Source organism: Passer montanus, unplaced genomic scaffold (genome assembly GCF_014805655.1).
Source record: "Passer montanus isolate IOZ18808 unplaced genomic scaffold, ASM1480565v1 scaffold70, whole genome shotgun sequence".
NCBI lineage: Eukaryota > Metazoa > Chordata > Aves > Passeriformes > Passeridae > Passer > Passer montanus.
Window position 1 is genome coordinate 2,248,270 of NW_024372148.1, and position 13,400 is coordinate 2,261,669.

The window sequence follows — 13,400 nt, forward strand, 5'->3', positions numbered from 1 at the left end:
GTCTGACGAAGATGAAAAGGCAGAATTGCTGCTGGAGATACTGGGAGATATCTGTGACATGGTGTGTGTTTTGAGGGTGCTTTCTCCATTGTTGAGAGTAGGCTCTGAGCCCAAGAGATAGCTATGGATTAGTGGACTTAGTTTATATTTGGAAGCAGGGCCTCTGGGTGAAGATCTCTATAGTGAACTGCTCCCTGAGTTTCTAAAAGATCAGGGCATCTTCCAAGCACCAGTGCATGTGAGGGAGAGGCTCCCCAAGAGGTTTGATTCTATTGCTCACTGACCGATGACTTAGGAGTGGGAAAGTCTACTGCAAGGAGGATGGACAACTAAATCTGCCTTGGCAAATTTTGCCTGAAAAAATCTGTAAGGTTGTATGGAACCTATCCCAGCACTGAGTCCTCAGTTTTTGGCACTGTGAGCACCTGTGACTCCATCAACAAGAAGAGTTTGCTACTCCTTTTATATGAGGATTCCTAGATTTTCACAGATGCACTGACTGACCTCACTGGCCCAAACTGGGACACCTTTCTTTCCACCATCTTCTGCAAAAGTAGATCTTGATAGTGGGAGGGACCAGTACTGTTTTCTCCAGATAAACAAATATCCAAGGAGAGTGGCTCCCTGAGCGCACTCTGGGAAGTTGTGGCACAGTTGTGGCATAGGGTCATGAAAGGATTCCATTTATCCACCATACTGCACACTGATGAAACTCAGAGCTATGTAGCCTCTCAAAGCAAAAAAATCATGTTTGAGTAAAAGGAGGGTGTAGAAAGCTTAGGAGGAGGAATAGATGGTGAAACTTAGAAACATCAGTAAGCATAAGGGCTTCCTTAATGTAACCCAGGAGACTTGCAAGGACAAGGGAGGGTCTGTAGCACCAGTGCCAATACAGATGGGAAAAGGGGAGAATTTGGTGGTTTACAACAACTTTGATGACTGATGACATTCTCAGAAGGCAGCAAGTCAGATAATAAGCTAATACACGTTGGAAGAGACCTAAGGAGGTCTCTAGTCCAACCTCTTGCTCAAAGCCTGGCTCAGATCAGGTTGAGCACCTTCTGAGAAGAGAGACTGCACAGCCACCCTGGAGCCATGGTCCCCTGACTGACTTTCCTCCTCCATGTGAAGAAGTTTCTTCTTTTAGCAAGTCTGAACCTCTTATGCTTCAGCTCAGTCTGTTGTCTCTTGCCCTCCAACCATGCACTGCCATGCCGTTCCTGGCTTGGTCTTCTTGCTAGCCTGCCTTTATACACTTAGAGGTATGCTGCTTGTAGGTCCCGTCCCAAACCATCTCATCTCAGCTGGACAAGCCCTGTGCTCACTGTCTCCTCTCAAACAGCAAGTGCTCCATCCTGGGGGCCCTCCACTGAATTTGCTCCACTTCATCAGTTCCTTTGCTGAGGGTGGGACGAGTGTGGACACAGCACTGCAGGTCCTCATGCAGTCAGTCCCCAGCAGTCAGAGATGTCAGTGCCCAGAAACAAAGGGTCAGGAACCAAAGATTCTGTAGAGTGAGGTGGTTGATTTTATAAGATCAGAGGATGAACAAGAATGAGGATATTGAATTGATAAGCTTAAAACTCCAGATGTTTGTGTATAAATGCAGTAAGTGCAGGAATACACAGGAAGATCCATAAGTGTATGATTGAAACTATAGCTACATAGGAATAACAAATACACAGTTCTATTTATTTATTACTGGTTTTGAACGTTGGCTTAAAATAACTGGAGAACACATTGAAATAAAATCAAGGCAAGCAACAAACTGAACTATAATTACTGAGAGATACTGGTAAAAATAAGAGAAGAGGTGATCCATTACTTCTCAGAGAACAAAAGCTGTAGACAGTGTTGCTGAAGAGTATTCAAGCTTAGGACATTGTTCCTAGACTTAGGTAGGAATAATCAGTTACACAAATACCAGATGAGGAGAAATTCATTAGGTACATAGAATTTTACTATTGTTGCCATGAAGATTGCTAGCCCTATTCTAGGATCAAGGAACTAGTAAAATAACAGCAATAATAGCAATAGAGTTCAGATTTGTTATCTTATCAGACCAATTTATGACAGAAGGAAAGACAGTGGGCACATTAGAGGTAGGATCTTGGTGGGGATAATTATCCCCAAATGACTACTGGCAAGAGGTGAGTATGGAAAGATGATGGTGGGGGCATCTCAGAGGGGAATAACATCTATTGATCATATTTATCAAACACAGTGAGCTGACCACAAGATCCATAATAGTATATTGGCTCATTATAGTACAAAACATATATTAGTTCTTACATAGATTACACCTTTACTTTTAATCCCCACCAGCGCTGAGGGAGTAATGAACTTCCAGCAAAGGAGAGAGATGGGGAGTAAATAAATGGTCTTGCAGAGCACCTGCCAGCTGCCACATCCCATGGAAATGGATGCTGGGAAACCAGCAGATAAAACCCATATTGAACATCAGTTTCTGCTGTTATTCAGTTGCACTCTTCCTCTTTTCAACTTCAGAAAACATCCTTTAATTTTAAACTTTGCCTTCACCAATTCATAATGTTATGATTCAGTGGGTCCTGTACTCCTGAGTGATTTTCAACCTTATTAAACTTTATTCCAAGTTTCCTAACTGGTGCTAAGAAGCTGTGATTTTTGGGGAGGTGAGAAGCCAAGGTCTTTACTAAATAGGCTGTTCTTGGGCACCATCCTAGAATCAAAGAATAGCTTGAGTTGGAAGGAGTCTTAAAGGTGATATAATTCCATCCCCCTGTCACAGGCAGGCACACCTTCCACTAGATCAGGTTGCTCAAACCATCTTCTGTAGTTTTTTTCTCTTTTTGATACTAAGAACATAATGCTTTTCAGGATATCCTTCCATCATCCTCTTCAGTTGGAGATGAGCTGGAGTTGCCCAGCTGGAGCTGCAGACCGTGCCTGTGCTAGGGAAGGAGGCTGAATTACCATCACGAGTAGAGTTCCCATTCCCTAAATACCCTGGCTTTGAGTTGGGAGGAAGAGGAGGTAAAGAAGATCTTGTATGCTTCCTCCTTCTTTTCAGGAAGAAGAAAGTGTGCAGAGCAGCTGGGTGCCAAGTTCAGGGAGAGCTGCACTTCCTAGAGTGGGGAGCACCGGACTGGCACTGCAGATCCCCTGCAAAACACGGAGCTCAGGAGAAACTGGGCTGCAAAGTTCCTTAATTGACCCACACCTGTTTCGGACCATGCTGGCTGATGAATGCACAAAAGCGAGTACTGCTTCTGAGGTGTGCTGATAAAATGCATTTGTCCCACCTATGGATATGCCTTATCTAGTAAGCACAGGGATTTGAGAGCAATGGAGATGGGATACACTGGGAAATGACAATCCTAGTATGCATATTTTGGGCACTTGCTGCCACATCTGAGACCACAGGAGCAAAACAACTCTTTGTATGTTACCTCCAATCTCCTCACACTCTTAAGACTCTTCAGAATCCCCTTAAAGGTTTCTGAACAGAATCCTAAAGGCTGCAGCTCTCCTCAGCAGCTGTAGCTCTGCCACGTTACCAAGACCTAGTTCTTTAATTTCAATATCCCATCCTAGCAAGTCATGGAAGCTTCATAGCAAAAGTTGAGTACTTCATACCCTGCCAGTTAGAGCTCAGTCCTCATTCCCACATAAACACAACCATTTTGCAAACATGATCTGATATTAATTACCCCCCTGGCACCAAAAGTCAGGATTTCCTGATGCAGTCCGCTAATGTAAAATGCATTAGTGAAAATGCTGGCTCCAAGGGGTTAGGTTCTCTAAATAAACATAGCAAAGTTCTTTTTTATTTGCAACTCCCAGGCTATTCTGAAAGACTGATTTCTCCAACAAGAAAAAAAAAAGAAGACTAAAATCATCCTTGGGTTTTTAATAGGTTATAAATGCCTTTTTTCTATTCAGTTGCAGGAACTGAATGTCAAGTTGTAGATCAATGAAATTGGAGTCTTTGCCTTAGAATGAAGTTTGTCCAAGCTCCTTTCTACAGCTGTGTGCCTTGTGTTGTGTCTTTCAGTACTGATGGCTGAGGATCAACAGGGCAGGACTGCAATGCTGACTTTTGGGCTAAGGTGACAATGCTAACATTTGTAGATAAAAAAGGGAAAATTGTGCAAAAGCTAGGGAAGATTATTATGAAAAAAAAGCCAACAAAAAACAACTCAAAACTTAATTTCAGAGGCAGTGACTTAGAATTGTTTTTCTTCCACTGAAAATCAGAAGTAGGACTCAAACAAAGCCAGCTTGCAATGAATGAGAAATGTTCAGCTCTGTTAACAAAATATGGCTGTGAGGCCAGTGATTTCCATCTGAGAAATTGCCCGTGTCCTCATTGGCAGTAGCAGCTTTAGGCACTGCCACCTTCTGCCAGTACTGCAGTGCCTTGCCTTCACATTTGTGCCAGGACTTGGACACAATCCGGAATTTCATCTGGCTTAAGCAGAAAAATAAAACCTTAAAAAAAACCCTAAACCAAGACAAATCTCTCAAGCTCTTGCCAGCAGTACTGTCCTGGGACACCTGACAGGCACAGGATGGCAAGAATAAGAGACAGCAGATGCAGGGGTAACCCAGACAGGACAGCCCAGAGCTGCCCATTGCTGAGCTGCTGCTGCTCCCCACGTGCCAGCAGCAAACAGCTGGGGCTGGAGCCTTGTGCTTTGCAAGGCTGGACAGGGCCTGGCATCCTGGGGCTGGCTGGGGAAGGTCCCAGCATGGGCAGGAGTGGAAGGGATCAGAGAGGGCTGTGTTTTGTGTCCAGAGAGGTTCTCCTGGCTCTCTCTGGCCAAAGCTCCTCCAATGTCCCAAACTGTAAAATTTCCATACCGGCTAATAAAAACATCCCTTAAGTGACTGTGGGAGATGCTGCAGAAGTCACACACCAGCCAGTCTGGGCACCTCTGCCTCACTGGGGGCTCCCCATCCTAATTTTGTCCCAGCTTTTAGAAGGGTCTTTGGAAATTAGACCCATGGTATCCATCCTTGTTCTGCTTCTGTTTGTATGTCCTGTTCTTAGGGATGAAAGCAAGGAACTGTGTTGAAGCCCTAGTCTACCTTCTCATGTGATGAAAAGAGGCTGAAACAGTGGTGGGGATTTCAATCCAGAAGTGTATACATATAGCTGGTGTCATATAACTGAATTGCTAAAAAATGTCTACTCAGTCCTCTTGCCATTTCAGAGCAATTAAAAATTCGTGCACTGGTATGATAAGATCAGGTACCAACACCAGCATCTCATCTTCACCTGTTTCAAAACACAAATACCTGTTTAACATTACTCCACTGCAAATAATTTTGTATCCGAAATGCTGTTCAGTGCCTATAATAGAGTCTATTCAGATAATGGTCCCTTCATATTTATAAGAAAGGCTGCAAACTTCTTATATGTTGAAAGAAAATTCAATTACAATTTCAAAAGACTACTTGTCCAGGTCAAGTTTTGTTTGAATCATCTAATGAGGCACACTTAATCGCTGGGAAACTGCAGCATTTTTTAGACCAGTTTTGAACTGTTAATTCTGAGACTAAGCTCATCATTGTATTGAATGGTTTCTCTTTGCCATGTTTCATTATAAATTTAACTTCCTTGATTTCAGCTAAAACAAGATCCCTTTCGGTTTTGGTGGTCTAACCTTGCATATTCTGTTCTTCCTTGGAATCACATCCTAGAAAATGTTTTCCTTTTGTCTTCCATGCTTGTGGAGGGATGAGTAGAATGCCAGCTTCAGTCTACACCAAATTTTTTTAAATACAAAAAAAAAGTTTGCTGTACAGGTTTTCTACCAGGGTCAGGATCTAGGGGAGGGGGTAGAGGATTCTAAAATTTCAAAACTAAGTACCTCTTTTCTACCCAGAGTTTTCAGAATTCATTCTTTGTCTTGCAGGTCCAAAAGGTTAAAAATAACAGTACCTCCTGAGACTTCTCCCTGGGCTGTGCTCTTCCCTGGGATTCTGTGAGCTTTTTCCACCCAAACTGGGTCAGCCTCGTGCCTAATTTTAAAATCTCTGGGATCCAATGCTTTATAAAAATCAATGAGAACTTTCCCATTATATAATCCCAGCAGTCACATATGATGTGGTCTTGCCCGATTCTGCTTAAGCTTGATTTTATATATTGAAATGATGATTATTAGTTTTAAAGAGCTGCGAGCTTCTCTTGAAAAATTATGGGGAAAATTCTTCATGCGTGGAGTCTTTATCTGTTTTTGCAAATTCTTCACTTTTCAGGCAGGAAGACTTCTGTTAAATGAGAATGTTTCCTCATGGAACGTAGGAAATTGACTTTTAAGCTAAAGGTTGAGAAAGTACATTTTCTTATATTTGCTCCAGTTGTGTTTGTGATCTCTTTTACTCTCTGAAAATGTAATTACAAGAAATATTGATGGAGTTTACAAATATCTCCACAGATCTGTTTCTCTAGACATTTGATACCCAAGTTATTCCTGCAGCTAGCCTGCGAGGTCTGGGAAGAACTCAAGCAACATTAAATTATATAGGGGGCTGTAACTATCAGATCAATGAATAAACCAAAAATAATTTCAGTTTTTAAATAAAATACCTCATTGTTTTTTTCATTCTCTGCTTAGACAGACTCTTCTTTGCTATAATGCCTACAAAATATATGACAACTGTTTGACAGCTTGCATGCTGCACCAGTGTCCAGCGTACCCACCTGTTGCTGTGCTCTGGCTTTCCTGGTAATATCCAGCTGTTTGTAGACTTCGACTGGGTATTGGAATAAGAATTTTTTTGATCTTTTATGCAGCACCTAGCACAGTGTCATCCTGATGCATGGCAGGAACTAGAAGATGCTTCTGCAAAGCAAATTAACACTGTCTTTGGGATTTGGAAATGACATGAAGAATTATTCAAGATCTGGCTCCAGAAAGTAAATCACTAAGTCAAACTGTTAATGATAGCTGTGACAGCAATGCATGGTTTGGAATTTTATTGGAAAGAATTTGACAAATGCTTTAGATAATGAACAAAGTAATAAAAAATCAATGTCTATTCCCAGATAATTTGTGAAAAGGAAAAGGAGTTTATTTATCAAATATATTGTTTCTGCAAATAGTTCACCTCATGATTTCAGAGGGGAAGTAGGTAGGAAGAGAAAATGAGCTTAGCAAAACAAACATTGGTTTATATGTCAATATTCTTGTAAATGACAACGACAGAAGGGAAATACAGCTAATACGATATGGGAACAAAATAACTTCTGAAATGAAAATTTTGTTGTGACTCTTCTAAACCTCACCAGATCCATAACAATGACAAATCCAAGAACCACCCAGTGCACCCTGATATTGAGCATGGGGCTGCAGGAGAGCCCTGGCTGTGCTGCTCCAGTAGTGCTTCCCAGCTCTCCCACTCTCTCAATCACTTTTTGGTGCCATATATTTCCTTTTTACTCAGTTTGTCTGCAGCAAATGAGTGCTTGGGAAGCAAACAGACACATTTCTGTATTCCAGGGGAATAGCAAGCTGATTTACAGCAGATTTCCTTATGACTTTTTAAGGACAACATTAATATCATTTATAGTCAACCTAATCATTCCCTTTGACAGAAACAACTGCAGAAGAGGGAAACTTCTTCTTGTGACTTCTACCTTAATTAGGAAGCCAGAGGTGTATATGTCTGAAACCTATCTGGGATGGAGCTGGGCAGGTTTAAAAACCCCAGGACATCTGTCAATTCAATACCCAGCTACCGGCCAGCCCTAGCCAGAGTGCAGACATGTCTGTGTCACCTTTTGCTACATCCCTTTGGCATTGAGTTTCATGGCAGCACCCCTCCCCACCTTCCAAGGTTTTCATTTCAGTCTGATGAATTCCTGTGATGGTTTTGGATGGGGTAGAGTTAATTTTCTTCACACCAGCTGGTAAGGGGTGCTGGCTTGGACTTGTGCTGTAAACAGTGTTGATAGTTCAGGGGTGTTTTAGCCATTGCTGAGCTGTGCTTACACGGAATTAAGGCTTTTTCTGCTCCTCACATCACCCCACCAGCGAGGAGGCTGAGGGTGCAGGGGGACCTGGGAGGGGACACAACCAGGAGAGCTTCCCTACCCAACAGACCAGAAGGGTGTCCCAGCCTATATGGGATCATTCTGAGCAAAAAGAGCTGAGGGATGAGGCAGGAAGGGTTCAGAGTGATGGAGTTTGTCTTCCCGAGTCACTGTTAGGTGTGATGGATCCCAGCTTTCCTGGGGGTGGCTGAACACCTGCCTGCCCCTGGGAAGTGGTGAATGAATTCCTTGTTTTGCTTTGCTTGTGTGTGGCTTTTGCTTTACCTATTGAACTTCTTTTGTCACAGCTGATGAGTTTTCTCGCTTTTGCTCTCCCAAATGTCTTCCCCCATCCCACAGGGAGAAGTGAGTGAGGGGCTGTGTGGGGCTCAGTTGCCAGCTGGGGTTTGCAGGCAGAGGGGAACAGCTGCTCCAGAAAGGTACAATAACTTATTTTGTTTCCAACTGGAGTCATCGTGATTTTTTATGGCTCATTTTTAGTCTGATCAGATGTGGGAGAGGAAACAGGTAACACCATAGCAGAGATCAGGATGAAAACAAAGCCAGGGGAGTTCAGAAAGCACAGCTGAGATCTGTCCCCCTCTTGCCTGCAAAAACACAAGTTTACAACCTGAGAAAGCACAGCAGCCAAGTGTCTGTGTGTCTGTGTGTCTGTGTGTCTGTGTGTGTACATGTAGGTGGTTTATGGGGTCCTGCCGTGCCCATTTGCTCTCCCCTCGGTGCAGATGCTCCTCCTCACTTCTGTGGGAAAAAGAAGAGCATTAAGTTTGAGGTTTGCCCTTTCAGGTCCCGTGTCCTCCCCCAAGGAGAGCTGCTGGTGTTGCTCTCAGGGGGATGACAGTCCCCAAGCACAGCTTGGCTCTGCACCTGGAGAAATCCCACCACACCTTCTTCTGTGGAAGAGCAGCGTGGGGCAGAGGTCTTCTGCTAGTGCAATGGCACAGGGGAAAGTGGAGCCCTCAAGGTGCTCCAGGGTCCTGGAGACCTGGCAGGTGAAAGGAGGCCGTGGTCAGGGCTGGCAGCTGCTTGCTGTGCTGTCCTCACGCCCTGGACTTCAGCACTGCTTGCTGCTCCCCTGGATGTCTCAGGAGCAATCCAAGAGCTGGCCTCTTGAGGGGCCACCCTTTATTCCCTGTGCTTTATTCCCAAAAGCAGAATCTCATTAGATTCTAGTGGGGAAAACTGTCAACAGAAAAATCCTTTTTCTCTGCCAAATACCAGGACCCTAAATAAGAATGCAACTGCAACTGGAGAATAAGCTGAGCAAAATGAACCTCTCAGGGGGTCTCTTCTTTCCCATTAAAGCCCTAAAACCAGGCAACATGTATCTGGGAGTTTTGTGGTCTTCTTTCCTTTCCATAGTGCTATCTTCCATCAGTAATAATAACCTTTTAGGGATATGTTTTCCTTTCATGTCTATCCTACTACACAGAAATACAGGCAAGCATTGTCTTTCTCCTTGAGAGAGACCCTGTTTGCAATGAGGGAAAATGACATCTGAAGAAGACAGGTGACACTGAGCTCTCCAGACTCAGCTCTACATTTGCTTGCACCACTGCAAAAAACTTTTCCAAGGATCTTGGAGGGTGTGGAGGGGGACGGAGCATTTCCACAGCTTAGTAAGAAATGGCTGCAAAATTCAGCTTATTTTAGGGTGTCAGATGGATTTCTGCCACTATGCCCATTCAAAGTCAAGATATCCTAAACTGGGGATATGAGCAACAGTGCTCGGGGAGCAGACAGCAGGCATTGAATGCTGCTGTAATCAATGAAGGTTTATGCAATGAGTGGCTTTTAGTAGTATTTAAATCTCAGATGTATGTGGAAAACATCAACTTGTGGAACTTTCTGTCCTCAGTAATTTAGATTGTGTTCATTGAAACTGAACAGAGAGCATCGAGTACTCTCAAGTTCATTTAAAGCCCACGCTAAGTTATGGCCTCAAATTCACATTTAAAGCACCAGGGAAGAAGAAACCTGACTTTCAAACAGTGATTGTAAGTCCTAGTTTTAAAGGTAGTAATGAAATGCCCATGGAAGGAAACTGTGTATTATTGGTTTCAGACATACTCCTTGGCTTGGAGAAAAACAAAAGAAAAACGTTGGGAAAGTCATTACAGGAAGGATTGGTTTCTGTTTTTCAAGGTTACACGAGTCTCACCCTGACTGCTTTTGTTCTCTAGGAGGCTAAGTGCTTATCTTAAACATCAGGGAGGCTCTTCATGTGCAGCATCCACCCAGGCAATAGCAAAGGTACAGTAAGGATCTTAAAACATGAAAAAACAAAAACCAAAGAAACACAGTCCTAGTCTGCCCAGAAATAAGACTTTTTCTTTTATCTGACCAGATTTCTGAAAATAATATTTGCAATACTATGATTTTTCCTCCTGAGAAGAATGAAGTACCTTGAGGGAGCCTACAGGAAAGATGTAGAGACTATTTACAAGGGCCTGGAGTGGCAGGACAAGGGGGAATGGCTTCACACTGACATAGAGTAGGTTTAGATTAGGTGTTAGGCAGAAATTCTTTACTTTATGGTGGTGATGGTGGTGAGGCACAGAAGCAGGTTGCCCAGAGAAGCTGTGGATGCCCCATCCCTGGAAGTTTTCAAGGCCAGGCTGAACAATTCTTGGAGCAACCTGGTCTAGTGGAAACTGTCCCTGCCCCATGGCAGGAGGAGTTGGAACAAGATGACCTCTTAAGGTCCCTTCCAACTCAGGCCATTCTATGATTCTGTGGATTTCCTTCTACAGACTCCAGCTCGCCATCTGTACTTTGCTTTCCCTTGCACAGTCTGAATTTACTTTTCCTGAGGATCTATGGGCATAAAGACCAAATAGCACAGTGCAGGGGAATCTGGCAAGCCTCATCCTCCTGCTGGGTGAAGTACAACGTCTCACTGTACCTGATGGCAAACTCCATGTTTTGATAGATTTAGATGTGAAGCTCCAGCTTAAATGGTGGCACAGAGTTTCAAGCATCTATAACCTATGGGAAATCACTGAGTGCCAAATCTTTATGCTAAATCTCAGGCTCCTACTCAGAGAAGTCTGGCCTTTCCATACAATTATAAAACTTGTAATCCTTTGTGCATTTTTAAAAATTTTTTTTTTTTTAAGTGTTTGCTATGCCAACAGCTGATGTGGAAGCCCAGCCCACAGCTGTTTGCACCTGCAGCAGTCTTCAGCTGAGCTTCACAGCCTCTAGAACATCCACAGTGTCTGGTGCTGGCATAGGATGGTTTGATACAGTCTGTCAGTCAGTCTGGATGTCTTTCTGCTCTGTGTCTGACTGCCTGGACCACTCCTCAGGCTGATGCCCTGGGTATGAGTGACCCGCACTTTGTGGCTCCCTGCAGCACATCCTGGAACTGGCTGCTCAAAGGGATTTTGCAGTTAAACTGCTGTAGATCCCTTGGGACTGATGTTAGCTCGCTGCAGCATGAGCTGGCCCTTCCCAGAGCTGCACCTCCTCCATATCCCCGTGTTTCAGCTTTCTGCTTTGGTTGCACTGGGGTTTGGATGCACTGGTAAAGTTGACAGAAGATATGAAACCCAAACAATCCTTACAATGGCAGCATGGAAACAAAACTCACCTCTTTGCAGGAAGGCTATTGCCAAAAACACCAGCAAACTGTGCCTTTGTTTTCTTCGGCTGATCTCACCTTGTTTTGCATTGTTTGTGCATCAACTTTATTTAAACCCCAACATTTAACACCTCCAGAAATTAACACCTCTCCTTGCCTGCTCAAGCAGGGAATCTGCACATGCTGAAGACAAGGGAAATCCATATCATGCAGCAGTTTGGGCTTCCTTCTCTACCACAGCCTCATCTCTCCCCTGTACTTGCTTGTGTGTAAAGGTTCTTGTGTATGAAGATGGAAGTATGTTCTTTATACACCAACTGAGAAATTATTTTTCAATACATATTTATGTGAACCACAAACATATTTAAATGTAAAGTTGTCATTACAGTGCCAGCCATCTCTCTAACTGCTGGAAAACCCCATACCTAAGCAGTGCTTTTTATAACTCAACACATTAATTATATTTAGCATCCTTAATTATCTCTTTTCCATAGTCGACTCTAATAAATTCCAAACATTTAAAAATAATTTTCAATAATGCTGCTTTCTTTGCATATTTTCAATCAACTGCACAAATATCTAAATTAGCTGGTGATTATACGACATTTGGTTTACTTTAAAAACTGGTAATTAATTGCCCAATGAAACATTTTCTTTTTTAGTCTTCATTGTCCCTCCCCCTCACTGCCCTGGGACTGGGATGGGGTCCAGACTTTCCTTTGCCCACTGTGTCCCTGCTCTGGCTGCCTGGGATTAACAAGTGGAAATACAAACGATGAGCAGCAATATGCTTAAGACTCAGACACATATATATATTAGCCTTTTCCACTTGTACACACTGGCAGCAGTCATTTTATTTGACTAATTGGCCAAAAAGATTGGTTTTTTTAATTGAGAATTTTCACTACAAATGTCTTTGAAATTTTTTCAAACTTCTGTTGTAAAATTGTCTTTAAATAAATTGTAATTTACCATTGTTATTTTAATATTAAAAAGAAATATATTACTTTGGTTTATATTTGTTTTGTTATTTTTCTTTCTCGATTGACCCTCTCAGATGTATTTTAACTTAAAAACCTTAGCAGATCAATGTATGTTTTATTAACAGTTCTTGTGATGCTCGAAAATTTTCAGTGAAACAAAATTCCTCCTAGTAGAAAGCTATTGGGAAGAAAAATAGCATCCCACTTACATTAAAAGAATAAGTGATTTTATATACCTGACTATTGTTTTAGGTAATAAGCTGGTTTTTGTTGTGCATTTCTTGGTGGGAGGGAGACAGAGGATTGAGTGGGGGCAGAAGAATAAGAAGACCACGAGTGTGCAGGGGAAACTTGTCAAAGAAAAGGGGAGAGAACATCAGAAAGAAATGATAATACTCAGCTGATTTTCATTGGTAACGTAATTTCTTCTGCTTTAGTGGTGCACTTAGCACAGCACAGCTGCATAAAGCATCCACAAATAAAGACTCCCCACAGAGAAAAGAGGTGATGCTACTGAGAGTCTTCAGAGAAATAAGACAATGGCATGATGAAGGGAAAAAAAAAATCAATGTAATTTCTTTCTAAAAGTAAGAATTAACAACTCATTCTGGACAGTTTCACAATAACCACTGGAGTTTTTTTCTAGAGGACTTTCTGCAGCAGTCTGCCCAGGCAGGTTCTACATTTCTACCTAGATATCCTGTTTGTGCTTAATGTAGGATTTAGTAGCATTTCCTGATGGGACAGGGATGAGGAATTACAAGTTGAGTGTGATCTCTGACACATC